This window comes from Ochotona curzoniae, unplaced genomic scaffold (assembly GCF_017591425.1).
Source record: "Ochotona curzoniae isolate NIBS_2020 unplaced genomic scaffold, NIBS_Ocur_1.0 scaffold_4506, whole genome shotgun sequence".
NCBI lineage: Eukaryota > Metazoa > Chordata > Mammalia > Lagomorpha > Ochotonidae > Ochotona > Ochotona curzoniae.
This window is the reverse complement of record NW_024467119.1, coordinates 79012013-79037937: the sequence shown is the minus strand read 5'-3', so window position 1 is coordinate 79037937 and position 25925 is coordinate 79012013. Positions and strand designations below refer to the sequence as shown.

The window sequence follows — 25925 nt, the reverse complement described above, 5'->3', positions numbered from 1 at the left end:
ACATTCTGGAATAGTGGTAGCAAATGTCCCAAGTGGTTGGGTCCTTATAACCCATGTGGGAAACCCAGATAAGGCTTCCGACTTCAGGCTGGTAAAACCCAGGCTACTGCAGTGTCTGGGGAGGGAACCAGCAAACAGAAGAGCTCTGTCTTCCTTTCTCTGAACTCTAGCATTCAAATAAATAAACAAATACATAAAAGTTAAAAAAAAAAAACTTTGCATGGATTTGAATTTTTTTTGCACCGAAATAAACTTAGTTTAATTTTCTATAAACTTCTTGTAGAGTCCATTTATATGTATCTATATGACAACATCAACATAGATCTTTACAACTGTGTGTACCCCAGCTCTGCCCAGAGAGGACACCAGCCTTGTAGACCCAGAGTGCCACCAACACTTTGTGCGGCTTCTAACCACCATTCCACCACTTCTGGGAATCAGTTCTTTGGGAGAGCACCATATTCAGCTGATAAACAGACATCAAATATATAGCAATACAGAATTATTATAGGGATACACTAATATCAAAATTTCATTTACCTGAACTCCAAATTTAATGGGCAATCCTTTCATTTGTTAGTCCTACACTTTGGAGAGGTAACAGTTACTAACCTTGGGATAGAGGAAATGCAAGGTAAGCCTGGAATAGTAGGTTGTTCTAGAAAGACAGTAACTGCTTAAAAAAAAAAAAAAAGGTCATAAAGAGGCAGAAGTTACTTAAAGGGGCTTCCACTAGCCAAGCATGAGATCCAGTGAAGTTGACACTTTATTTTTTAAACTAAATGTTTCAGAATCTAAATAAATAAATATTTGTAATGGATTACAACTGTTAAGTCAAGCAGCAAACTATGAGCTGACAATGACAAAAAAAATATGAAAGTTTGATGAGGACCATATAATTCCTCGAGTATCTGGGGGAAAATGGTAGTAACAGTTCAAGAAAAAGAGCTTGCAACTGTTCCGTAACTTTCAGGAAAATAATGCTTATTTTTGGCCTTCAAAAGAAATAAATAAACATTCTCATTCTCAAGTCTTAAAAAAAGCTTAAAATATCACTAATGAAACAGGTTTAGTAATGATGATGTAACAGAAAACTATGGAGATCAGAAATCTACTTATTTAAAAAGTGTTTTTTTTTTTTATTGGAAAGTCAGATATACAGAGAGGAGGAGAGACAGAGAGGAAGATCTTCCATCTGATGATTCACTCCTCAAGTGAGCCCAATGGCTGGTGCTGAGCCGATCTGAAGCTGGAAACCAGGAGCCTCTTCCAGGTCTCCCACACGGGTGCAGGGTCCCAAGCCTCTAGGCCATCCTCAACTGCTTTCCCAGGCCACAAGCAGGGAGCTGGCTGGAAAGTGGAGCTGCCGGGATTAGAACCAGCACCCATAAGGGTTCCTGGTGTGTTCAAGGCGAGGACTTTAACCACTAGGCCACATCGCCGGGCCCCTAAAAAGTGTTCTTTTTTTTCAAATTCTTTTTTTATTTTGACAATCTTTACATAGTTAATTTGGGTAAAAAGGGTCAAGGGCTACAGGAAAATGGGTAAGACTATTATTTCCATATTGTTACCTTCATATATCTGAGGTAAAGGCGGATATTGAGGGAGAAGCCCCACCCGGTTTCCCACCCACCCCAAGTCCCTGATGTGGGGCATGCTCTGAGATATTCACTCAGGTGGTTTCGATAGTTCACCAGTTATGAATTGCTGCCAGTCCCACCCCTCCAAACACGATGAGGTTGTTGAAGAATCCACTGATTGACTTTGTCCATCATAGTGTCTCTATTTTCCCGGTATTTTGCTGTCAACCTATAGCTGAGGTGGTTGATTGACTTGTTCCATCTTCTGTCCTTTCATGATTAGGGTTCTGAGTCTGGCATTTCAATTGGGGAGATCGCCAAAGAAACTTCGTCTGAGGTGTTCCCAGGCCAGAATCTTGTATGCACCAGAAAGTACAGGGCCCAGCACAGTCCATCACTCTGGTCAGCTGGTGGTTGCAATTGCTGGGTTGGTTCTGTTTTCAGCCCCGCCTTCCACTGGAACCAATGGGTGTTGCAGTTCAGACTGGTTCTGCACAGCCATACTCGGCCCTCACATAAACCAGTGGGAGCTGCAGCCTGGTGAGAGCGACCCGCAAAAAGTGTTGTTTTTTTTTTTAGGATTTATTTATTATTATTATTTTTATTGGAAAGGCGGATATACAGAGAGGAGAGACAGAGAGGAAGATCTTCCGTCCGATGATTCACTCCCCAAGTGAGCACAACGGCCGATGCTATGCCAATCCGAAGCCAGGAGCCTCTTCCGGGTCTCCCATGCGGGTGCAGTTTCCCAAAGCTTTGGGCCGTCCTCAACTGCTTTCCCGGGCCACAGGCAGGGAGCTGGATGGGAAGTGGAGCTGCTGGGATAGAACCGGTGCCCATATGGGATCCCGGGGCGTGCAAGGCGAGGACCTTAACCACTGCGCCACCGCAAAACCAAATTGTTAGAATACTTATTCTACAAGGAGCAGATAAATAAGAAACAAATGTTCTAACTACTAGTGATAATTGTATGCAAAGTATTAGAGAAAGACTTCTATTTAAAACAAAAGTGATAGGCTGGTGCTGTTGGGCAGTGAGCTAAGCTACCAGCTGTAATACCAGCATCCTACATTGCAGTGCTAATTTGAGTCCCAGCTCCTCAACTTCCCATTCATTCCTTGTTCACATGCCTGGGAAAGCAGCAGAGGATGACCTAAGTACTTGGGCCCCTGCCATCGTGTGGGAGACCTGGATGGAGTTCCAGGATCTAGGTTTTTGCTATACCCAACTGTGTGATGTGTTGGGGAGTGCACCAGTGAATGAAAGATCTCTCTCTCTGCCTCCTCCTTCTATGATTCTTTCAGATAAAAATAAATATTTAAAAACTGAATGGTAGCTTGTTCTGGAGTTCAGACAATGGCATTTCATCTCTGGGTGAGATGATTCTTCTCATTAATGGAAACATCTGTAAGTGTGTGTCAGATGTTGGCCACTCTCTATCCCTTATCTATTCTTCTTGTGTGTCTTGTTAGCACAGCTCCAACCTCACTTTGGGACACTGTCTGGCTGAAACACTTCTCATCTTTCTTTAGAGCTGGGCTTGGCCTTGTATCAGTGAGACCTAGAGAGAAGCAAGTTGTGGATGTGATTCCTGAGGGGAGGCAAGGCTGTGACTCTCAGGCAACAGGCTTGAGGATAAAAGTGAACAAGACACAGAAGGCAATAAGCATGGCCAAGGAAGACATACAGCCTAGGTACTGCTGGCACAGCTGGGCTGCAGCAACTCCTGACTCCCAGGTGAGCAAACATAGTAAAGCCCTTCATGGCTGTGGGAGCTGGGTTTTTCTTACCTGTATCTGTCTACAGTATTAACAATTTCCCCTGGGCTGTTCTGTGAAAAGTGACCACCTGAGAGAGTTGGATTGCTTGCTTAAGGATGGATACGGAAACTGGGCTTCAGACAAATGCTTTTGAGATCTGTGAGGAGAATAATACAGGAGTTATGGTAGCAAAAATCAGGCTGTTCGGAAGACCTGAGAGAGAGCCATAATCAGTGAGAGATTCCCTCAGGCTGCAATTGGCCAACAGTGTTAGGGAAATTGTATCTGACACTGATTTCCAAGTTGTTTCCTGTGCTGTTTTTTTTTCTTTAATGAAATAACCATTTTTAAATCTCTAAACCTTTAAGTTGGCTACACAGAATGGTTTTATGTTAACAGAATGAAAGAAGAGCGTGTCCAGCTGTGGCCCGGGCACTGACATATTCCGGAGGTGCCAGGCACAGTGTTGAGGGGCTGGCTCTGTACACTTCATAGGAGCAGCTCCAGAGAACACGGTGGGCCTAGGTTTATTTGCTTATTAAATGTTGACTGAGGGTGTGTTTGTGTGTGTGTGTTTGGGGGGGGGGGAATGAAAAGCTGGAGAAACTGAACATATCTTTATCCTAAAAAGGACCCCCGTTTGTTGAAGAGCAAGCCTCTAACCTGGAGAGGGGTGAAATCCTAACCCGGGCCACTTCTTCCACTGAAGAGTCAGCCTTTAGCTTTTCTTTATTCTCTCGAAAAAGTTATTTTAGAGTTTGCAGTTTCTACAAGAAACTCAGAGCTCCAGTTTCTACAACAGAAGCATAGCACAAAGGAGTAAGGACTTCACAGCAGGCTACAATAGCCTGTGTAAACTAACCTCCCTAACAGCATTGCTTCCTATTAACTTTCATAGAGAAATGTTGATTCTCTTTTTAAGGTAAATTTTAAACCTGCAAGAAGGTAAAAAAAAACAACACTTTATATCCATTGTATTTGAAAGGTATAGGGGTGGGAGAGAGTTGTGTGTGTGTGTGTGTGTGTGTGAGAGAGAGAGAGAGAGAGAGAAAGGGGGCAGGCTTCTCTGCACTGGCTCATGCTCCAAAATGCCCATACAGTTAGGACTGGGCCAGACTGAAGCCAGGAGCGAGGAGCATGGAAGTGCAGCTGGGTCTCCTACATGGATGGCTGAGCCCCAGATACTTGAGATGCACTTTAGCAGGAAGCTGGAATTGAAAGCCTAGCCAGGACCTGAACCTAGGTACCCTGATTTGGGACATGAGCATCCCAAGTGATAACCACTGGGCTGAAAACTCACCTCTTTTCTCATCTTTATGTATCAAGCAAGAATACACCGTGTTCTGAATGTAACTCTGTGATTAAATTTAGCAACAGCAACTTAGCCCGCTACATGTGTTCATATACTGTGTGACTAGGGTATAGTAGCAGCCCTCAGAGCAGCAACTCAAGAATCTGGGTTCTTCCTGTCATGTGAACCAGTATCTCAGCATCTTTGCTTCTTGCATTTCAGACAAGGGAGAAATCACAAATCATGAGAGCCGTCATGGATGAAGCCTTGGAAGTGACACACGTTCCTTCAGACCACAGTGTATGAGTCAGACTGGCCATGTGGCTCCAGCCGAACCGCATGGAGGCTGCGGAATGGACTCTGTGACCAGGAAGATGTGAAGCCACAGGGACAAAAGTTCCTTCCTTTGGAAGTCCCTAAGCACATGGCCAGATGCTAAGACAAAGAGCCAGGAGGCAGGCCCTGTGGATCACAGGCAGCAGAGCACAAGGACTCGACCCTGTTCCCTTGCTTTTCCAGGCCTGTTAGCAGGAAGCTGGACTGGAGGCAGCTGGGACTCAAAAGTGCAGCCTAAGGGAGGGTGCTGGTCCAGGTGGCAGCTTCATCCATTGTACCACAATGCTGGTCCCTGTACTTACTTACTTTAAGCCTGCTTTCTTCAACATTTAAAATAGGAAGATGTTATTACATAGAACTACCTCTTAACTATGATAAAGAGGTTTATGTCCCAAAGAATTCCTTTGAAACTTTGAGATAAATTATTTTTATTTTTTTTTAAGATTTATTTATTTATTGGGGCCCAGCGCGGTGGCGCAAGTGGTTAAGGTCCTTGCCTTGCACGCCTGGGATCCCATATGGGCGCCGGTTCTATCCCTGGCAGCCCTGCTTCCCTTCCAGCTCCCTGCCTATTTTATTTATTGGAAAGTCAGATACACAGAGAGGAGGAGAAACAGAGAGGAAGATCTCCCGTCCGATGATTCAATCCCCAAGTGAGCGCAAAGGCTGATGCTATGCCAATCCGAAGCCAGGAGCCTCTTCCAGGTCTGCCACTGGGTGCAGGGTCCCAAAGCTTTGGGCCGTCCTCGACTGCTTTCCCGGGCCACAGGCAGGGAGCTGGAAGGGAAGCGGGGCTGCCGGGATAGAACCGGTGCCCATATGGGATCCTGGCGTGCAAGGCGAGGACTTTAGCCGCTAGGCCACACTGCCGGGCCTGAGATAAATTATTTTTAAAAAATCGTGAGTGAATTAGAGTTTAGTTCACATTAAAATTGGTGGGCATCCATGATTTTTCAAATTAATCTTTACAAATCCAGAGGATGAGAGGTAACACACAATGATCTGTACCTTTTTTAAGGTAGATTTGTTCTTTAAAAAAATTCCACAGGGGATGGCATGGTCGGATACAGGCTGATCCTTCAACTGTGGCAACGGCATCCTCTATGGCCATCGATTTGTTTCCTGGTTGCTCTGCTTCTGATCCAGCTCCCTGTCCATGGCCTGGGAAGCCAGCAGTAGATGGTTCAGGGCCTTGGGCACCTACACCCACACAGGAGATCTGAGGGAAGCTCCTGGCTTCAGGCTCCCGGCTAGCTCACTTGTAGTCATTAATGGCCACTTTGGGAATGAACAAATGGATACAATATCTGCCTCTCCCTCTCTCTGTATAGCTCTTTCAAGTAAAATCAATCTTTAAATCACAAAATTCTGACAATCTCCCCAGAATTTTTAATAGCATGAAACTATTAGGGATCTGAACATCAAATCCAAGGATATATCCTACAATATCTGATATTACTAATCACTGCTTTTTTTTGGTGAAATTCTTACCTTCAGATATTGAAGAAGTATTGTCATATTTGTTTTTAAAGATTTATTTAAATTATTTGAAAGGCAAAGTTACAAGGAGAGAGGGGAACCATTCCATCTGTTGGCTCTTTCCCCAAATGGCAGCAAAATGACCAGGACTGCGGCAGACTGAAACCATGAACCAGCGGTAGGGGCCAAAGACTTGTGCTGTCTTCTGCTGTCATTCCAGGCATATTATCAGGCAGCTGAATCAGAAGCGAAGCATCCAGGACTTATACTGGTAGCCATATGGGATGCAGGTGCAACAGGCGGTGGCTTTACTGTATTACAGTGTTAACTCCAGAAGTGCAGTTATTCTTTGAAGAAGCAATGGGTAAGGGCCGATGGGGTAGCCGAGCAGCAAAAGTTCTCACCTTGAACGCACTGGGATCCCATGTGGGTGCCGGTTCTAGTCCCGGCAGCTCCACTTCCCATCCAGCCCCCTGCTTGTGGCCTGGGAAAGCAGCAGAAGATGGCCCAGAGCCTTGGGACCCTGCACCCCTGTGGGAGACCTGGCGGGGGGGGGGGGTTCCTAGCTCCTGGTTTCGGATCGGCGCAGCATTGGTCGTTGTGGTCACTCAGGGAGTGTATTGTTGGATGGAGGATCTTCCTCTCTGTCTCTCCTCCTCTCTGTATATCTGACTTTTCAATAAAAATAGATACATCTTTTAAAAAAAAGAATCAATGGGTAAATGGGTACGAGATAAAGAGGAGATTAAAGAAATTTTATTTATTTTTTAAAAAGTTTTATTCCACTTAATGCCTATTATTTCTATCCATACTAAAATTTTAAACTAATCTTAGTCTGACCTTAAAGCTGTTAGGCTTAAAATAGCTTCACTTGTAGAAAGATGTGCCATGTGGATGTAAACAAACAACATTCCATAGCTGTAGGGGTGGATCTTCCACAGGAACTCGCACCCGGAGTTAATGTGATCTGAAGACTTGGGGTGCAGTCCAGGCTTCCTACTCACTTGCTTTCCTGACTACAAGTCGTAGTCTTCAGTTTTTGAAGACCAGACTCTAGACAAAGAACAGAGAAGAAAATTAAACACCATAAATGTAAGACACTGAGAAATCTGTCAGGCCATGACATGGATGCTACATGATATTACTGAGTGAAATGAAAGAAAGAAAATCCATTTATTTTAGCAGGAACTTTAGGAAGAAAGGAATAGCTTTTGTGACTTTACAAAACCAATGGACCTGGGAAATGAAAAATAAAACTGTTGGGAAAATGGTTTCTTACATGCTTGCCCGTGAGAAAAATATAAAGCAGCAAGGATTACATTAGAGTTTAGTGAAATGGCTTCAAGAGAATAAAAATTGCCTTTATGTACTTGTGGGAAAATGAAATACAGCAAAATTCACTATGATGGATCCAAGTAATAGCTTAATAGTTGAAAGATGGTATGATTTTGGAAGGTAAAGGTTAAAAAATAAAGCCTATAGTCATACTTCTAAGTGTATAACTGGAGCTGGTGCTGTGGTGTAGTGGGTTAAGATGGAGTGCCATCCAAATCCCAGCTAGCTCCTTTATTCCAACCCAGCGCCCTGCGAATGTGCCTGGTAAAGTAGTAGAGCATGGCCCAAGTCCTTGGGCTCCTGACACCCATGTGGGAGACCTGGAGTTCCTGTCTCCAGCCCGAAGGATGTCTCTCTCATTCTTTGTCACTCTGCCTTTCAAATAACTTATCAAGCCTGTGGCTCTAGCAACCTATGTGTGTGCCAGTTAACATTTCCGAATGCTCTTCTTCTGATCCAGCTCCTTGCTTATGGCCTGGAAAAGCAGTGGAGGATGGCCCAAGGCTCGGGGCCCCTATACCCACATGGGAGATGGAGATTTTGGCTCTCAGTTTCGGAATGGCCCAGCTCTGGACACTGCAATAATTTGGGAAGTGAACCAGCAAAGGAAAATCCCTCTCATTATCTCTCCCTCTCCTAATCCCTAACTTTCAAGTAAAATCATCAAATTTTTAAAAAAAAATTATAATCACAGTCACAAAAAAAGGTAAATTGTAACTATTATTACTTTGGAAAGAACTTTTCCCAAGCCTAACTAATTCGGCAGCATTGCTCTCGCTGAAATGCAGTGCTCACACCATGTGTATGACAGAAGGGACTGCAAATGTCATTTTGGAGCCAAGGCAGTTAAAAAAGTTACAGAACAGGAAATCCAAATGGCTAATTGATACATGAAAAGGACCCTGAGAGATCAGTAATCAGGGAACTGTAAGCTAAAACCGTGATGACATACCACTCTACACTCACCAGCCTGACTGAATCAAAGCGCTGAGGGTACCAAGTACAGGAGGTGTGGGGGACTCAGACCTGCGCATGTCCACTGTGGGTACATCGCCTCAGGAGACAAGTGGCTATTATTTATTCACACACACAACCACTCCCGAGTATACATCACACAGAAATGGATACAGATGTGTTGGCATACATACCTGAGCAATGTTCACAATCACATCCATTTGTAGCTACCTAAACTGGAGACAATCTACAGGCCCTCTGACAAGAGAAGAGCTAAACAAATTGTCACATATTGCCACAAACAGTATAACATGCGGCAATTAAAGTGAGCTACACCAATGATCTCAACAGCATATGGATTAAAAAGTAATGTTGAACAAATACAGCAAGTGCACAGATCATATATTATGCTGCTGTGTTTATGTAAAGTTCAAAATAGAAAAAATTAAGTTATATGTTGTTGAAGGATACATGCCTGTGATAAAACAATAAAGCAAGGAAATGGTTTATCACAAAAGTTAGGATGACGGCTACCTCTAAGAGGGAAAAAGGCAGATAGATGTTCTAGGTTACCAGTAGGGTTTTCAGGGAGATGGCAATATTCCACTTCTTGACTTGACTGATGAGTGGTTTCCTTTAAAACTGCTTACTATAAGATTGCTTTATGTATCAAAAATGCATTTCCTAGTAAAAATGCTAAAAAAAACAATTGATACATGGTGGAAGGCATTTCAAGAGGGAAAAAGTTGCCAGATACTTGAGTTCCTGCAGTCTTTGACAGTAAAAGCCACTGACAAGGATAGCAGAACAGTGACTAGCTGCTCAAAGGTGCTCAACTGCATGTGTAGGATCCAAGAACCCCACACAAATGTCCCTTTGTTATATTTCAACATAGTATGCAGATCTTAATCATAAACAAATCGATGAACCAGGGAAAGAAGGGTTACCTGAAACTTCATATTGCTCGGTTATTTTAAAAGAACAAGCTATTTGTCTCCAGGGATACCTAAGCTGTCTGAGGAACTAAACCTTCACAGACCACATGGGAATGCATGCTCATCTTCTCCCTGGAGGCCGGTTCCAGCGACTTCCTCCTGTTCCCAAGCCGAGTCTGAAGCAGGTGGGCTTGGGGCCCTGGTTAGTTACGACGTGGGTGGCTCAAGGCTCTCCCGGGCGCCATTTCTACCTGCAGACTCTCGGCAGTGCCAGGAGAGTTGGCTGCTGGAAAGCCACAGCTGGTCCAATGGCTCTGCAGCTGTTCACACTGCTCTGTGGAGCCTGGATGTTCCTATCCTCGTTTAGAGCCTACAAGTTTAAGCGATGGGTTCCTCAGCTACGTAAAATCCTTTAAATTCGTGAGTTTACTTCCTTAATTCCCCCCATTCCCTGATGTAACATAGGCAGAGGGGAGAGAATGGGGGAAAAACTGACTTTGCAGCCACAGAGGGCATTGCTCGCTGCTGCCATTTCTTCGAGTCTTTGGGGGGAATCTAGCAGGAGGCTTATGTCTGGTAAAAACAAGCCAAAAAGCAGGGTAATGGAGGCGGGACATTCAACCCTGCTCTGCGAATTTCAGGTCAAGGGCGGTAGTAGATGCTGCTCTTCCAGCAGGTTCTACTCCTTGCCTCCTGCCTCTTGGGCAGCATTATAGTAAGAACCTTTGAATTTACCCAGTTAGACGTTTTCCTTCATTTATTGTTTGCATATGATGGTGGCAGTTAGCACCGAATTTCTCAAATCTGTCTGTCCTACATTTACTTCTTGTTCTTCCCTTTCCTGTGCTGGGACGGGAGGGTAACACCCACGACCCCAACGCTTGAGGTGGCCGGGTGGGCCAGGACCCAGAGATGCACCTGTGGTGAAGTCGGCCTCATGCTTGGGGCCGCTTTGACCTCAGTCTCATACCACTCCTCAGGGAAAGTTCCAAGTCAGTTGTCTGAGGATTTTGCCCTCCCCCCTTTTGTTTCTAGAGAACTACACCTTAAAGCATTTTTACTCGGACTTACTTCCCTGGGCCCACACCTGTGGGATGGGCAGGCCTAATCGTAACCACTTCTTTCAGAACGGAAAGCAGTAACCTCTGAATCAGAACCGAAAACACAGGCTAGCCCTGTTTTGATGTTGGCGGTGGATAAAGCTGAACCGCCGCGGACCAGCTCTCTAAGGCTCTAAACCGTAAAGCCAGAAGGACTCCCCAGAGCGTGGAGCTGCTAAAACACCGCCCTCGTACAGCGGTCAGACACCCTTCTGCAGTCTCCCGGTACCCTTCCCGGTGCCTCGTGGGTCGGCACTGAGGTCTCGGGACGCACCCGTTCCCTCGTCTGCTTCCCAGGAGGGGCGGCAGGGGACCTGGTAACAACTGTGAGCTTTACAAGGCGCGGGGTTGCGGGTAAAGGCTATACAGTGTCCGCACGTCCATCATCTCCGCCGGGGCCACGTGAGAGAACATTCGTTCGTCCATTCATTCATTCGTCCAACACTCGCCGGGGCCTCACCCCCTGCCCCCGCGCCACAGGAAGGGCGGGGCGGCCACTGCCGGGAGCAGGTGCAGCGCGGCCAGGCTGTCGGACCACCCCGCGGCCCGCTTGCACCTCGCGAGGCCCGAGCGCCTCACCTCCGGCCGGTGCGCGGGGCCGTGCGCCCCAGGGCCGCCTCCTGGTTCCCGAAGGAGGCGTCGCCACCTGCAGCTCTGCCCGCCGCCCTCGGGTCAGGGGCTGAGCCCAGGCGGCCGCTCACGCTCGGCGCGGCTCCTCCCCTTCCTCTCCAGTTCTGACGCGGCCGTAGAGGCGGCGGCGGCAGCGGCGGCGGAGAGCACCGCGGCCCGAGGCGCACCCACCCGCCCGCTCCCGGCTCCCCGACTTCCTCTTCCCTTCGAGCGTCATCAGAGCGCGCCAGAGTCGCCCAGGGCGGGGTGGCTGGAAAGGCGGGCGGGGTGCAAGGGGAGGGGAAAAGGGGCGGGAGGGAAGAAAAAAAAAAAAAAAAACAGGCCATGGGAGGAAGCCGGGGAGCGGAGAGCCACGGGCGGGGCGAGGAGAGCGGTTGCTAGGCGACTGCGTCATCGGTAGGCGCCGCTCTCCTCCCGCCCCTCTCTCTGGAGTGAGGCGAGAGCCCCGCACAGAGCGAGGGAGACAGCGAGCGGAGCTCGGGCGCTGCTGCGATCGCCGCCGAGAGAGTGAGCGCGAGGGAGCTTCGGAGGAGCCAGCGCCTGTGCAGCGGCCGCCTTCGAGAACCTCGGCCCCCAAGCTGGGCCAGCGAGAGCCGCGGCCGCCCTCCTCTCCCCCCCTTCACCTTCCTGGCCGGCAGCGGCGGCGGCTTGCACACGCCGGAGCCGGAGCCGGAGCCGGCGGCCGGGGGGGCAGGGAGGCGGCTCCCACGGGCCGGGACTGGGTTAGCTGCTCCGCAGTGAGAGGACGCTGACGAGGCGCCCGGGAGCGTGGAGGGGCCGAGGGACCCCCCAAGGTGTAAGGGAGGGGGGTCCCAGCCGCAGCGACACATGCGGGAACCGGGAGCGGGGGCGGCGCCGAGCGGAGCCGGCTGGGACCCTCGCTTCGCCGCCGCCTCGGCCACCCACACGGGGCCGTAGCATCTCGCCCCAGGAGTGTATGAACCGGGACCCCAAGCCCGGCAACCACCCCCCGGTCGGGGGGGCGGGGACCCCAATGTGAAGCGGCGGCTGGGGCGGCGGGCAGAGCAGGACCGGCGCCGCGGTTCTTCCCGCACTTTCCCCTTCCCCTGTGCCCCCTCAGGGGGTCTTTTCCTTCGGTCTGTGGTCAGCCCTCCGGCTCCTCGACCAGACCCCGAGAGGAGTTCTCGGAGCCCCCTCCCCCGCCCCAGCCCCCTCTCCAAGGGCGGCGGGGGCCGGGGAGGAAACCGGGGGGCCCGGCCGCATCCTCCGCCCAGAGGAAACTTTATAAAAAGAAAAAAAAAATCTGGAGCCTTCCCAAACGTGACTGTCCCAGGACAAGTGGCCCTGGAGGGGCAGAAGTCTCAGGCTGCAGAGACCCAGGAAGAAGAAGAAGAAGCAGAAGAAGAAGAAGAAGAAGAAGAAGAAGAAGAAAGGAGGTGATCGGAGCTTGCTGCCTCCTCCTCCCCGGGTGGCCGACACGCGAGCCGCGCTCCTTCCTCAGTCAGCAGCGAGCGCGCCGGAGCCTTCCGCAGCCGCAGTCCGGAGCAGGAAGGGAGCTGACCCGCTTTCTGGTCGCCGCGGTTCTTCTCTCTCCAGTGTGAGTGGCCCTTCCGGAGAGGGGACTGGGGGATGCCGGGCTGCTCCCTTGTAGTTGTGCAGATGTTTTGCAGCAGCACGGGGGAACGTGTGTGTGTGTGCGTGCGCGCGCGTGTGTCTGTGTGCATGTGTGCGGGAGAGGGTCTACCTCTCCTTGGCACCGCGAGTGGCTCTGGCTGGGGTGTGTAACCTTTTAGCTTGTAGGAGACGTGCGAGTGTGGCCCAGTTTCTCTTGGGGGAGTTGTGTTTTACTCCGGAGTGGCTACTTGGCACCTGTCTGGGCAGGAATTGGCACAGAGAAGTTGAGGAAGGCAGAGCATATGTGCACACAAAGGACATCTTGTAATAGCCCTTCGCCTGGTGCAGTGGGGGGAGAGGGCGCTGTAGTTTGTATATGGGGCGTGGTGGGGGGCTACCTCTCCCATGGGTGCCTCGCTTTGGAACCGTCTCCTCTGTGCAAGTCGTAAAGTACAATCACTTTATTTGTTGGAGTCTTGAGAAGGAAGACCGGTTTTCATGTCCGTACCTATGGATAAGAAAGTGTGTGTGTATATATATACTTTTTACACCTTTCTTCTGTCTCCCATTCCTGTGTCAGGAGAACATTGTAACAGATTGCAGTTAACTTCAGAGAATCCTGACTTCTTGGAAATAACAGCTTTTTGGAGGAGGAGGAGGATGTACTGCATAAACCACTTTATAAAAGTTGTTACTTTTCCCGGTCTCTATCCAAATGTGCTCATTTTTTTGAGTGAAATGTTTTCAGTGGCAAGACTGTTTTATTTGGGAAAATGGTTTGAGGCTTTGTTGCCTCATTGCTGCCTATCACTTTCACAGGAATGGCCAATACTTAGTTCTTAGGGGAGTCGCTTTCCCCTCCGTTATTTTAAAGCTTGTGTGTCTAGGGCCTGGGACTTGGATTTCAGAGATCCTTGTGGAGTGCCGGGTTAGAGGGCCTTGGAGCTAGTGAGCATTCACAGGTGCATCCAGAGCTGAGGTCTGATGCTTGGAGACTAGCGAACCGGTCCCGCCGGCGGGGCTGAGGCCTCTGAAGTCATTGCTGAGAGGCTTCTGGCCTGCCTTCTCCAGTCAGCGCCTGGATTACCTTCTGTCGAACTCCGACACCTTCTCCCTTCACTTCAAAAGTTCTGCATGTTTAATGCCCCCTCATGTGAGAGTTCATGTATGTTTCCCACATTTACCTTCTTGAAGCTTCCAGGAGTTTGTGTTTTGAGCTAAACCAATTGTTGGTTTTCTTTTCTGGTGATTATTACTGTTTTTTTTTTTTTTAAAGATTTATTTATTTCTGTTGGAAAGTCAGATATACATCGTGGAGGAGAGACAGAGAGGAAAATGATTCACTCCCCAAGTGACCACAACAGCCAGTGCTGCGCTGATCCGAAGCCAGGAGCCAGGAACTTCTTTCCGGGTCTCCCACGCGGGTGCAGAGTCCCAAGGCTTTGGGCCGTCCTCGACTGCTTTCCCAGGCCACAGGCAGGGAGCTGGATGGGAAGTGGAGCAGCTGGGATTAGAACCGGCGCCCATTTGGGATCCTGGCATGTTCAGGGCGAGGACCTTAGCCACTAGGACATGTCGCTGGGCCTGATTGTTACTGTTCTTAAAGGATGATTTATTTTCATTTTAAAGGCAGGTTTTATAGTGAGGGAAGGAGAAGAGGGAGGAGGTCTTCTATCCACTGGTTCATTCCCCAAATGGCCACAACAGCCAGGATGGAGCTCATCTGAAGCCAGAAGCCGGGAGCTTCTTCCAGGTCTACAACCAAGGACTTGGGCCATCCTCTGCTGCTTTCCCAGTGCATTAGCAAGGAGCTGGAAGGGCAGTGGGGCAGCCTGGATGTAAACAGCACCCATATGGGATGACTGTGTCACAGGGTGGATGTTTAGCTACTGTGCCACCACACTGGCCCCTGGTTATTTTTCTTTACCAACATTTTCCCCAACTTTTTTGGTCTGTCTGAGAATTATTTCTTGCATTTCTTTGACTGGTTTCCCCCTTCTCGAACCTCTGCAGCTGTCTGATTTGCTTACGTGCCTTGTTCTCATTATGGTTTTATAAGGAACTTTAAATTGTCTTTTGAATAGATACTGACAGAACATGTTGACTAGTGGGTGCAGTGTTAGAATCAATGACAAGTGTCTCTGAGTATTATGTTATCTTTTTTTATTTGAAAAGCAGATTTACAGAGAGGAGGAAAGACAGATTTTCCATCTCCTGGTTTACTCCCCAAATGACTGCAATGGCCAGAGCTGAGCTGATCTGAAACAGATAGCTGGGAGCTTCTTCCGAGTCTCCCATGTGGGAACAGGAGTCCAAGGGCTTAGGCCAACTTCTGCTGCTTTCCCAGACCACAGGCAGTGAACTGGATCCGAAGTATAGCAGCTGGAACACAAACTGATGCCTGCATGGGATGCTGGTGCACAGGGTGGAGGATTAACCTGATGTGCTACGATGCTGGCCCCAATAATATGTAATTTTTTGTGACTTTGAGGAAGTCATGTTTTCTATTTTTCACAGATGTAACAGGAAAATCTGGTGTTGATTTTTAGAAAGGAAGAACAACAAATCAACAAACCAGAGTTTGTAGGGTTATACTTGATCAAAGTTGCTTGCTAAGTCCAGGAACTATTTTTATTGTTTTTACTGTAAATCAGTTAAGAGCACTGGTACTATTTTATTGTATAGATATGGAAATGACGGAGTATTTGGGGTCCCTGCCTTTGAAGCACTTTTGCTTACTTAAGTTCCCACGCTGTTGATATGGCTAGGGCGTGATTTTGAGTTATTTTTTTCCTCTCCTGGTGGATGAAGGGAAGAGGGTAGTGAAGGTGTTTGGTTCCTGATAGAATGTGAATGTATTTGTGTGTTTTCATTAGGGACCATGCAGAACAACGTGGGGTGTCAGCCAAATCTGGGAAGATCTCTTCAGGGAGAAGAACTTGGGGAGACAGGATTTAAAACGTTTGGAGTGGAAAGACGTAAGGGACAGGTGTAATTAGCAAGTTAGTCTGATGGCAGTACATGCAGAGAGGGTTGTTGAGTAGGCTTGAGATCAGTTTAGAGTTTGTGCAGAGGTGTGGACGGAGCCGGGGAAGCAGTTGAGAACAATACTCCTGAGAGGGTAATTTCAGATAACTTGTTTGGAGAAATAGCATTTAAGACAAAACACGCTATAGTGACTATACAGAAGGAAGAATGAAAAAGATGTTTCCAGTATTTACAGAATTCAGAAAGAGGACATTAGACTTTATTTTGGACAGCACATGTTAGGGTTCAAACTGCATGCTGACACAATTTGAAGGAACAGCAATAATTGAATGAGTGATGTGTTGGAAATGTGGACTTGAGTGTCATTTTGTATTTAGGTTTCTGATCATCCCGAGGAGGAGGAAGGAAGAGGTGAAAAATAAATGTTTTCATATTTGGGGAAGAACAAGGAATGGATGAAACTGGGTATAAAAGAAATATTGTAAAAGTGAGTGAGACTTAGGTTGAAAAGGGCAGAGTAGGGGTTGGTGTAGTGGCATGTGGGTTAAGTCACTTTGTGTGGTGCTGACATTCCGTAGCGGAGTACTGGCGTCCTGGCTGCTCTGTTTGCATTCCAGCTTCCAACCTGGAAGGGCAGTGGAGGATGGCCAGAGTGTCGGGGCCACTGCTACTCTGGGACGTGTAGATGGAGTTCCTGCTCTTGGCTTTGGCCTGGTTCAGACCATGGAGTGTGTGTGTGTGTGTGCGCGTGCGACTCTCCCTTTCAGGTAAATAATAGATCTTTTCAAAAAGGGGAGGGGACAAAGCAGTCTTTAAATATAGCCATTAGTTTTGTCCCATAGACCCGACTCTGTATTTTTGAAACCATTGCAAGTTTTTGCATGTACCGGTCTTTAAAGTTCAGGAGGCTATATGTAGCATTTAATATTTATTTCCCTAAATGAATGTTAAAGTTTGCCTTGCATTGTGCTTTATAAGAGTTTTCTTTATTCATTTTTTTTTTTTTAAAGCAGAGAGAGAGAGACAGAGACAGGGGTCTTGCCTTTGCTAGTTCCCCCTCCCAATGCCTGTAGCATCTGAGCCTGGGCAAGGCCAGGACCGGGAGCTCGGAGCCCTGGCCAATCTGTCAGAGTGGCAGGCCCCCAGGGACTTGAGCTATGGCCTGCTCCTTTACCCAAGAATGTGCCTCAGCAGGAAGCTGGCTCGGAAGTGGAATAGTCAAGACTTGAACCAGGCACTCCTGTGGAGGAATACAGGATGTGGACGGCTGCACCAAGCCACCGCCCCTGCGTTGCTCTTGTTATTATCCTAAATTTGGTCTTGATGTGACGAAGTGGGACTATAAATAGCCGACAGAGAAGCCTACTTCCCTTGCTCACAGTTGGTATGTGTCTTTGTGTCCTGTACAATGGAGGACACATCCCTGTGTTGTCACAGCAGTGGTGAAAATGCTTTTTAAAAATACCTTTTTTAATTAAAAAAAAAATTAAACAAAACAAAACTAACTTGGCACTTGACAAGATTCGGAGGTGCTTGTGGTCAGCCCGTGGTGTTGCCTTTGACAAGGAGCACCGAGGATTGTGAGGGAGGAGATTGCGTTCACACTTGCAGTGTTCCCTCGCTGGCATTCAGCACTTTCCTATTGGCTGCTGAATGTTGTTACATCAAATGGCAGGACTGTCTCAGGAAGACGATTTGTCAGGGAGGTGGTTCCAGGGTGTTTTTGGATGAGGGTACAGTGATTGGGGTGTATGCCATATGGGACTTTCACTCTCCACCCCCCACGCAGACATTTCTGATACAGGTGAAGGTATGAATTTTAAAAAGGCAGCTTTTTAGTGTTAATGTAATTTGCTGGTACAGACAGTGGGAAGGGGGCTGCTCTGTGGTAGTAGGCAACTACCTCTGTGTGCTTTTCCTTAGCAACCTTAATGATTAGAAAACTTTAAAAGGTGTGTGTTTGGTTTTAGCCCATGTGACTGCAAAGTCAACGTGTAAGCTAGCAGCAGCCCGTTTCATTTTTTTTTTTTTTTGCTGTGGACATGGTTCTTGGAGAAAGAAGTCTTGAGCTGCTTCTGACATCTCATTGTGTGGGGGAAGGATTAGCAACTGTTTCCTGGGAAAGGACCAGTTAATATTGTAAGTTTTGTGTGCCGCATGAGCACTGCTACAGCTTCTGAACCCTGCTCTCGCAGTGTGGTGTGCAAGCAGCTGCAGATGAGAGAGAAGCGCGTGCGTGGCTGGGCTTCAGTGAACTCCCATACGCACAAACAAGACTGAGATCGAGTTTGGCCTGTAGACTGGTTACTGCTGTCTAGTACAGATCACTACTGGATCTGCTAACACGCAGTGGGAGCTTCGTAGGCGCACAAAGCTGTGTTTTGGGTGGTCTCTGGCTTCTAGATGAGACGTGCTCCTCTGGGCTGTCTGAAACTGGTTCTGCGCAAAACACACCGTGCATTATGCCTAGTGCTTTTTCTGTCATGGCAACTATGGATTGCAGAGCAAGGATAAGACCCTCTCTGAAGGGAAGCAGCTAAGAAGTAGGGGCTATTTGAATGAAAAACCAGTTTTTATACTTATTTTAATTTTGAGGATGGTTACATAGTTAGGAAGGATGCATGCCCATGTGAATCACCAGTTGGGGTCGGGGAGGTCCAGGAACGGGGGAAAGTGGGTGAGACAATGCCTCCAGTCTCCTTTTTCTCTTCTTGTGCTGCTTGCGCCTCTTACTCAGAGATGCCATAGTTGGCCCACATTGACTTTGTCTCATGTGGCCAGAAGTATCTGAAGAATCTTATGGGTATGCCTTTGAAAGTTTCTGAAAGCAAACTATAAATTTTATATGGTTTGTATAGTTTTATATAGTTTGAATATAAAATTAGAAGTGCTTATGGTTGGTTCAAAGCTGATAAAAATATTAGGCAAATTATGAGAACATGCAGATTCGATGCTTAAAGACTTAGTCTCTTTATAGCAACTTAATTCAATGAATAGAATTGTTAGCCACGCATTTTTGTTTATTTCACCTATTATTTTAAAGTCATTTCAGTCCTATATAAATGAGTGCTTTAAAAGGCTTTGCTGTGTTTTAAAGGGTGTCTGTCTCAAATATGTTGTCTAGAAGATAATTTGCTGTGTTCAGTTTTACATTGCAACTAATAGAAAAAGCAGTTGTTTTATCAGTAGATACCTGCATTGGGTGACATACAGTGCTACTGTATACTATTATAATTCACCTTTCAGAAGATCACATAAGGATTTACTATTCATTTGGTAAGGATAGTTGATTGCTTCCCTTTAAGTTTCGCCTTTTCAAGTAATTTTTTTTATTATCTCAATCCTAAAGTGGGTAGTAATTTGAAAGACATAAGATGTTGGGACTGGCATTGTGCCTCAGCGGGTTAAACTGCTGCTTTTGATGCTAGACCCCATGTGGTCAGTGGTTCGTGTCCCGGTGACTGCGCTACCAATCCAGCTTCCTGCTAATGACCTGGAAAAACAGCAAAAGCTTGCCCAAGTGCCTAGGCCCCAGCCACCCGTGTTGGAGGCTTGGATGAAGCTCCTGGACCCTGGCTTCTGCCTGTCCCAGCCTTGACTGGGCCATCTGGGGGCAAACCCAGAGGAGTAACGATTGCTCTATATCTGTCTGTCTGTCTGTGACTTTCAAATAAATAAATACATAAATCTTGAAGAAAAAAGAAAAGATGTTAAGATGTTCATCTTACATCTGCAATTTCTCTGTTTTGGTGATGCTTTTAGTAGACCAAGGGAAAAATATTATTATTATTATTATGTGTTTCTTTATAAACAGATGAGTAAAGTTGCTTTAAAATACTGTTTCCATTAAGCATTAAGCTAGTCTGTCTTATGCCTTCATGTGCTTTTAGATGATTGCTGTTTTCTTTTTTCTGGGCAAAGCAAGGTTTGTTTAAGTCCGAGCCCTCCTGGTGCAGCGGTGAGGACGCGGGTTCAGAGGGAGACCTGCTGCGTGAGCTCGCTTCCTCACGGGTGTCCTCATCACTTGTTTAAAGGGAATGTCTTTTCTGAATCTACAATGTTTCCTATCATTATGGATGGGTATGCTTTCTAGCAATTACATTTTTACACTGACATACAGTTTTTATTTTATTTATTTAATTTATTTATTTCTAAAGATTTATTTTTATTTTTAATGCAAAGTCAGATGTACAAAGAGGAGGAGAGACAGAGAGGAAAAGTATCTTCCATCTCATGATTCAATCCCCAAGTGAGCACAACGGCCGGACCTGAGCCAATCCGAAGCCAGGAGCCTGGAGCTTCTTCCAGGTCTCCCACACGGGTGCAGCGTCCCAAGGCTTTGGGCCACTTTCAACTTCTTTCCCAGGCCACAAACAGAGTGGATGGAAAACCGGGCTGCCACGATTCGAAGTGGCACTCATATGGGATCCCAGCATGTTCAAGGTGAGGACTTTAGCTGCTAGGCTACAGTACTAGGCCCAGTTTTTTTTTTTTTTTTTAATATATACCATTATGTCTTCATAACATATTTATGGAAACATCTGCAGTTTCTTGGATGTTTGGAAAACAGAATAATGTCTAACAAAAATTCCTAAAGTGTACCTTTAAAATTTGTGGGTAACACTTGAGCCAATGTTTTTGCTGTATTTGTCTACTGAAGAGGAGAGCTTTTTGTTGGAGTGTCTTTGCCTCTTTGTCTTGCCTCATCAGGCTTGAGGAGCAGTTGGTAGAGCAGTTAGATACTGTGCAGTTTCTGCTGCGTGTCCTCTGCTGTGTCGCCCTTTATTTGCAGCGGAAGGATCACTCCCGGCAGTGTGGCTGGCTTTAGGAGGCGTTGTCTCTGTGTTTGTATATGCTTGTGTGCGTGTGCAGTGTGCTCCATTTTCTTCACTGCATAAGTGTTCTGGTATTTAGGAAGTAATAAAAATAGGGCAAGATATATTTTTAAAAAGATGATTTACTGATTTGAAAGAGTTACAGAAAGAAAGAGAGATATCTTCCATCAAGTCCCCAGATGGCCAAAGGGACCAGGGGTGGACCAGACCAAAGTCAGGACCCAGAACTCCATCTGGGTCTTGCATGTTGTTGGCAGGGGCTCAAGAATGTTGACTGTCGTTGTTGTGGGTTTTTTTTTTTTTGTTTTTGTTTTTTTTTTTTTGCTGTTTTACCCAAACACATTAACAGGGAGCTAGTTTGGAAGTGAAGCAGCTGGGACTCGGAGAGGTGCTGAAATGGGATGGCAGCGTTGCTAGCATCGCTGACTTAACATGCTGTGCCACAATGCTGGACCCAGTGTATAATGTTTTTGCTTTCACTCAGTCTTTCCTCTGAGACATCACTTGGATGTGATAGTGTGGGTATTTTGAATGAACTCAGTATATAAAGACATGAACACAGAAGGCAGAGCTTCAAGGCTTTTTTTAGTTTGGTTTTGATTTTGGAAGAGAGAATGTACTTATCAGCTTTCAGTGCAAGGTGGCATTGCCTGGCATTCTCTAGATCTGAGTTCTTCCTAGGACAGTGAGTTGCACGGCCAACCATGTTCCTGTTTGGAGGCAGCAGTAAGTTAATAGCGCGCTGCTTGTTTGCCTAATGAAACGCGTTCATGTTGTTGAGGAAGAACTCTCCTTTTATACGGAGAGCACATTGCTCAGATATTGCCCTTGAATGTGTTCCTCAGGCCGCTCGTATTTGTCTCAGCACCTGTTGACGGGGGACACGGGGGTCAAAAGATTGTTGGTAGAATTAAACAAGATCAAGTGTGAAATGTTTGTGAAACTCTTAGTCTAGTCGTCAGTGTATAATTCATGGCTGTTGGTGTTAATTTATTAGGTTATAGATCTTCTAAAGTATGGCATAGATAGAAATGTGAAGTCAGGCTTTTTTGTTGCCCAACATTTACATTCAGCACTTAAATTAGACTAACATCCAAGTGATTTTGTGGTGTATTCAAAGCATCTCCAGTAGGTATAGGATTCCCCAATACTTCGTTAAAAGCTTTATTTTAAATTAGAGAAGTGGCAGAGATGTTCTGTCATTTTAGAAGGAAAGACAGCTTGGATCTTAGTTAATTTCCAGAGACTTCAGCAGTGTGTAATTAGGAAGGTTTTTTTATAAATGATATGCAGTCACTGTCACCGTAATGACTAATGTCCATTTAGGAATACTAGGATGTAATTTAGTTATCAGTATTTTAAGTGTACATTTTTTAAAATTTATTTTTTGTTGGAAAGGCACATTTACAGAGAGAAGGGGAGACAAAAAGAAAGATCTTCCATCTGCTGGTTCACTCCCCAAATGGCCAGGAGCTTTTTCTGGGTCTCCCATGTGGGTGCAGGGTCCCAGTGATTGCTTTCCCAGGCCACAGTGGCTGGGAAGCAGAGCAGCTGGGGCATGAACCTGCGCCCATATGGAATTCTGGTGCTTGTGAGGGGAGAACTAGCTACTTGACCCATCATCTTTTTCACCCTTGGAAATAAAAATCTTTTAAAAAAATCAGGAAGTTGAATAACAATGTTATCTTTATCATTTAAATTTGAAATTAAGAATCAAAATCCTGGACCTGGCGCCATGGCGCAGTGGTTAAGGTCCTCGCCCTGCACACCCGGGATCCCATATGGGCGCTGGTTCTAATCCCGGCAGCCCCACTTCCCATGCAGCTCCCTGCTTATGGCCTGGGAAAGCAGCAGAGGACAGCCCAAAGCTTTGGGACCCTGCACCTGCGTGGGAGACCCGGAAGAGGCTCCTGGCTTCGGATGAGCATAGCATCGGCTGTTGCGCTCTCTTGGGGATTGAATCATCGGTCGGAAGATCTTCCTCTCTGTCTCTCCTCTCTGTATATATCCGCCTTTCCAATAAAAATAAAATAAATCTTAAAAAAAAAGAATTAAAATCCTTTCAGTTACTTAATTTTAGTTTTCTGTTTTCAATGAAATGTGATTTACTCCTTTTTGTGTTCATTTAAATATAAGATCAGTTTTCAGAAATGTGTTCTCTTCACGTTTGGCAGTCAATGTTTTATTGAGAAGTAGAAGAAATAAATAGTTCTTGATTGTATTTGGAAAGTATTTTGGGAAGAGTTTGGCAATGCCTTCATAGTCTCTTTACTGGAGCTCTGTGTTTAAGATAAGAAGGAATTCAAAGACGAGAAGGAAAAAAAGCTTGAGATGTATTTCTTAGCACTCGTCCTGTCTTCTGAGCTCTTATCCTGCTGTCCTGACTTTTCTCGTTGAAAGGAAAGGTTACTTCAGGTGTTGGGGCCAGTGCTGTGCCATGACGGGTAAAGCCGCCTCCTGCCGTCCTGGCTGCTATACTTCTGATCCAGCTCACTGCTGATGCACCTTCCAGGCTGCAGACCACACAGCCCCAGTGCTTGGGCCCTGGAACCCATGGGGGAGACCCAGAAAAAAATGGGCTGCTATTTTCAGATTGGCCCAGCTCTGGCTGTGTGGCCATTGAGAGTGAACCAGTGGATGGGAGTTTCTCTTTCTTCTCTCTCTAATTCCGTCTTTCAAATAGATGAATGAATCTTTTGTTTTAAAGGTAACTTTAGATTTTGATATAAATGCAGAAACTAGGGTGATTTATCTGATAGTGCATTTCAGGTTAAGTGGTTAATTTAATGGATATTCTAGTTTTCAAAATCAGTATTGTAAGTACTTTTTGTTGGTAACAATTAGTGTTGGGATTCTTGGGGTCTATCTTTCCATTCCAGAGATAGTGAAGAAGGATTTTGTGATTATGAATAGGTTATCAGATAGATGGGAAGAGGCGTATATTCTTTTCAGTACCATTTCTAATGCTTAGTGTAAAGTGTTAATTTTTTTTTTTGATTTTCAAATTTAGTTGATTTGAAAAACAGAGTTACATAGAGAGGAGTGCTGGAGATCTGCCTTTTGCTGGTTTGTTCCCCAAAGCGTTGTGAGTGCCAGAGCTGGTCTGAAGCCAGGAGCATCCCCCTGTTTCTCACGTTTTTTTGTGTGTACTTTGGTTGTCTTATGCTGCTTTCCCAGGCATGTTAGGGGGAGCTGGCTTAGCTGGAGCAGCTGGGACTTGAACTGGTGGGATGCTGTACCATAGACAAAGGCTTATCTTGCTACGCCACAACGCTGGCTCCTCTTATGTATGTGCAGTACCAGAAGGTTGTAGAGATAAGTATTTGGGACATCAGTTTCTTTTTGCATGGTTGGTGGTCTCTATTTACAGCTATTTCAATTTGGTAGTAGAAACATTAGAATGCTGATATAATGAGTAGGGGAACTTTTTCTTTTTGAGCGTTAGAATTTTCTTAGTGAATACAAAATATTAACCTCCTAGATTTAGAAATTCATACATGGAAACAAACAATTTTACAGCTTATAAAGACAATTCAGTGGGACAAGGGAGGTGGGCGAGATACAGAGGAAAGACCCTCAAGCAAAGGACGGAGGGGTGAAGACTGGTTCAGGGAGAATGGCTCTAGAAGTCTTGAGGTCTGGAGACCACAGAGGAAGGAGACGAAGGTGAGATCAGCACACTTGACTCACACTTGTTCAACGTTCCACGCCTTTGGGATGTCTCCATCAGAGTAGCTTGTGTCCAGGAGTGAAAAATCCGCTCCTGTTCCCTGCACTGTGCTAGTCCTAGGCTTTTGTCTGATAACCTTAAATTGACAAGCCTGTTCAACAATGGGCCTGATTCTATAAGCCTGCAAGATAATATTCTTAGTTAGGGCCCCATCCTGCTAGCTGCAATGATGGTATCGTGGGGGAGCATAGCGAAAACACTTATCTGTTAGGTGCCTTTTTGAAAAGCAGCTTTAAAATCTTCCAGTGTGTCCCAGGTTGGTTCTGGAGACTCTGGTTGACAGGGGGTGCTGACCTCAGATTATAGAGTCAATATCTACCCCAGGAGGGAAAATAAGCTTGTACATCAGGGGCCAAGACTGAGCCTACAAGGACCTTTACCAATATATCTCATTCCCAATAAAGGGACGGTTGTCAGAGGAATAACAAGGACAGAGTGGTAGAAGTGGAGGTATCCCCCAAGTACAAGCCCACGGCCAGAGAGGTCTCATACAGTTACTTTGAACAGATCTCGGCCCAGGAAAGAAGGACAAGGCAGAAAATCGAGCATCCATGTCCAGCAAGAAACTGACCTTTGGAGAGCCCACCATCAGGGAGACCTGAGGCGCCTCAGTACGAACCCAGTTGGTGGGAGCCTAGATAGGAGTCCTTGGGACCCATCACTGGGGGTCCTGGTCAGCAGATCCCTGCTCTCTCTAGAGCTGGGGGCAGCACGAATTCCAGTGATCCCCTTTGCAGATGGGACACGGTCCCGGAAGAAACTCCTGGCCTGTGGTTCGAGGGTACTCGCTCCGAAAATGGCCTGGCTTCCCACAGTTGTAGCAGCACCTCATGGTCCTTTTCCCTGGGGTGGATGCACTCATAGTGGCCAGCATCTCACTGTGGCCTGCCCTTCTGCCTTTCCTTCTCTAAGTCTCGATTATAGTAAACAGCATTGGCTACCTGGATCAGCTTGGTCAGAAGTCACACCCTGTTGTTTCTCTGAATTGTGGACTTGGGGTGTTACTACTTGTCTGTATCCTTTTGAGTGATTTCTTAATATCTTAAATATCTGTTTCCCTAAGTCATTGACCTTTCAAACTGCATGGGACAGTCAGTGTGTCCTTTGGTGGGAAGGTCTCCACTCTACTTGATAGCATAAGGGCCAGAAGAGTTTTGAGTTACAGTTAATTTTTTTTTTTTTTGTGTGTGTGTCTTATCCTCATTTCTTCAGCTTTGTCTAGTTCTACTTAAATATGTGGTAAACCAGTAGCTGAGAGACAAGTTTTGGAGTTGAAAGACCCAGGTTCCAGCTCGGCTGCCTTGTGACTGTGAGCAAGTTGTTTATTCTGAATGTGTTTCCTGGTAAACTGGGATGATGATAATAGCGCCACCCTCCCTCATAGGATAATTAGCCCT

At 46.3% G+C, this 25925-nt stretch overlaps 1 protein-coding gene across 1 annotated transcript in view; it reads left to right on the top strand.

Annotated features, from left to right (window-relative positions):
* The first annotated feature begins 11823 nt into the window (after nt 1–11823).
* The window catches only part of FBXW7 (F-box and WD repeat domain containing 7), a 197550-nt gene continuing 183448 nt past the window's right edge, over nt 11824–25925 (top strand). The window contains exon 1 of the mRNA XM_040966610.1: nt 11824–12958. The gene's annotated coding sequence lies outside the window, so the exon portion shown is untranslated. The remainder of the gene's footprint in view (nt 12959–25925) is intronic.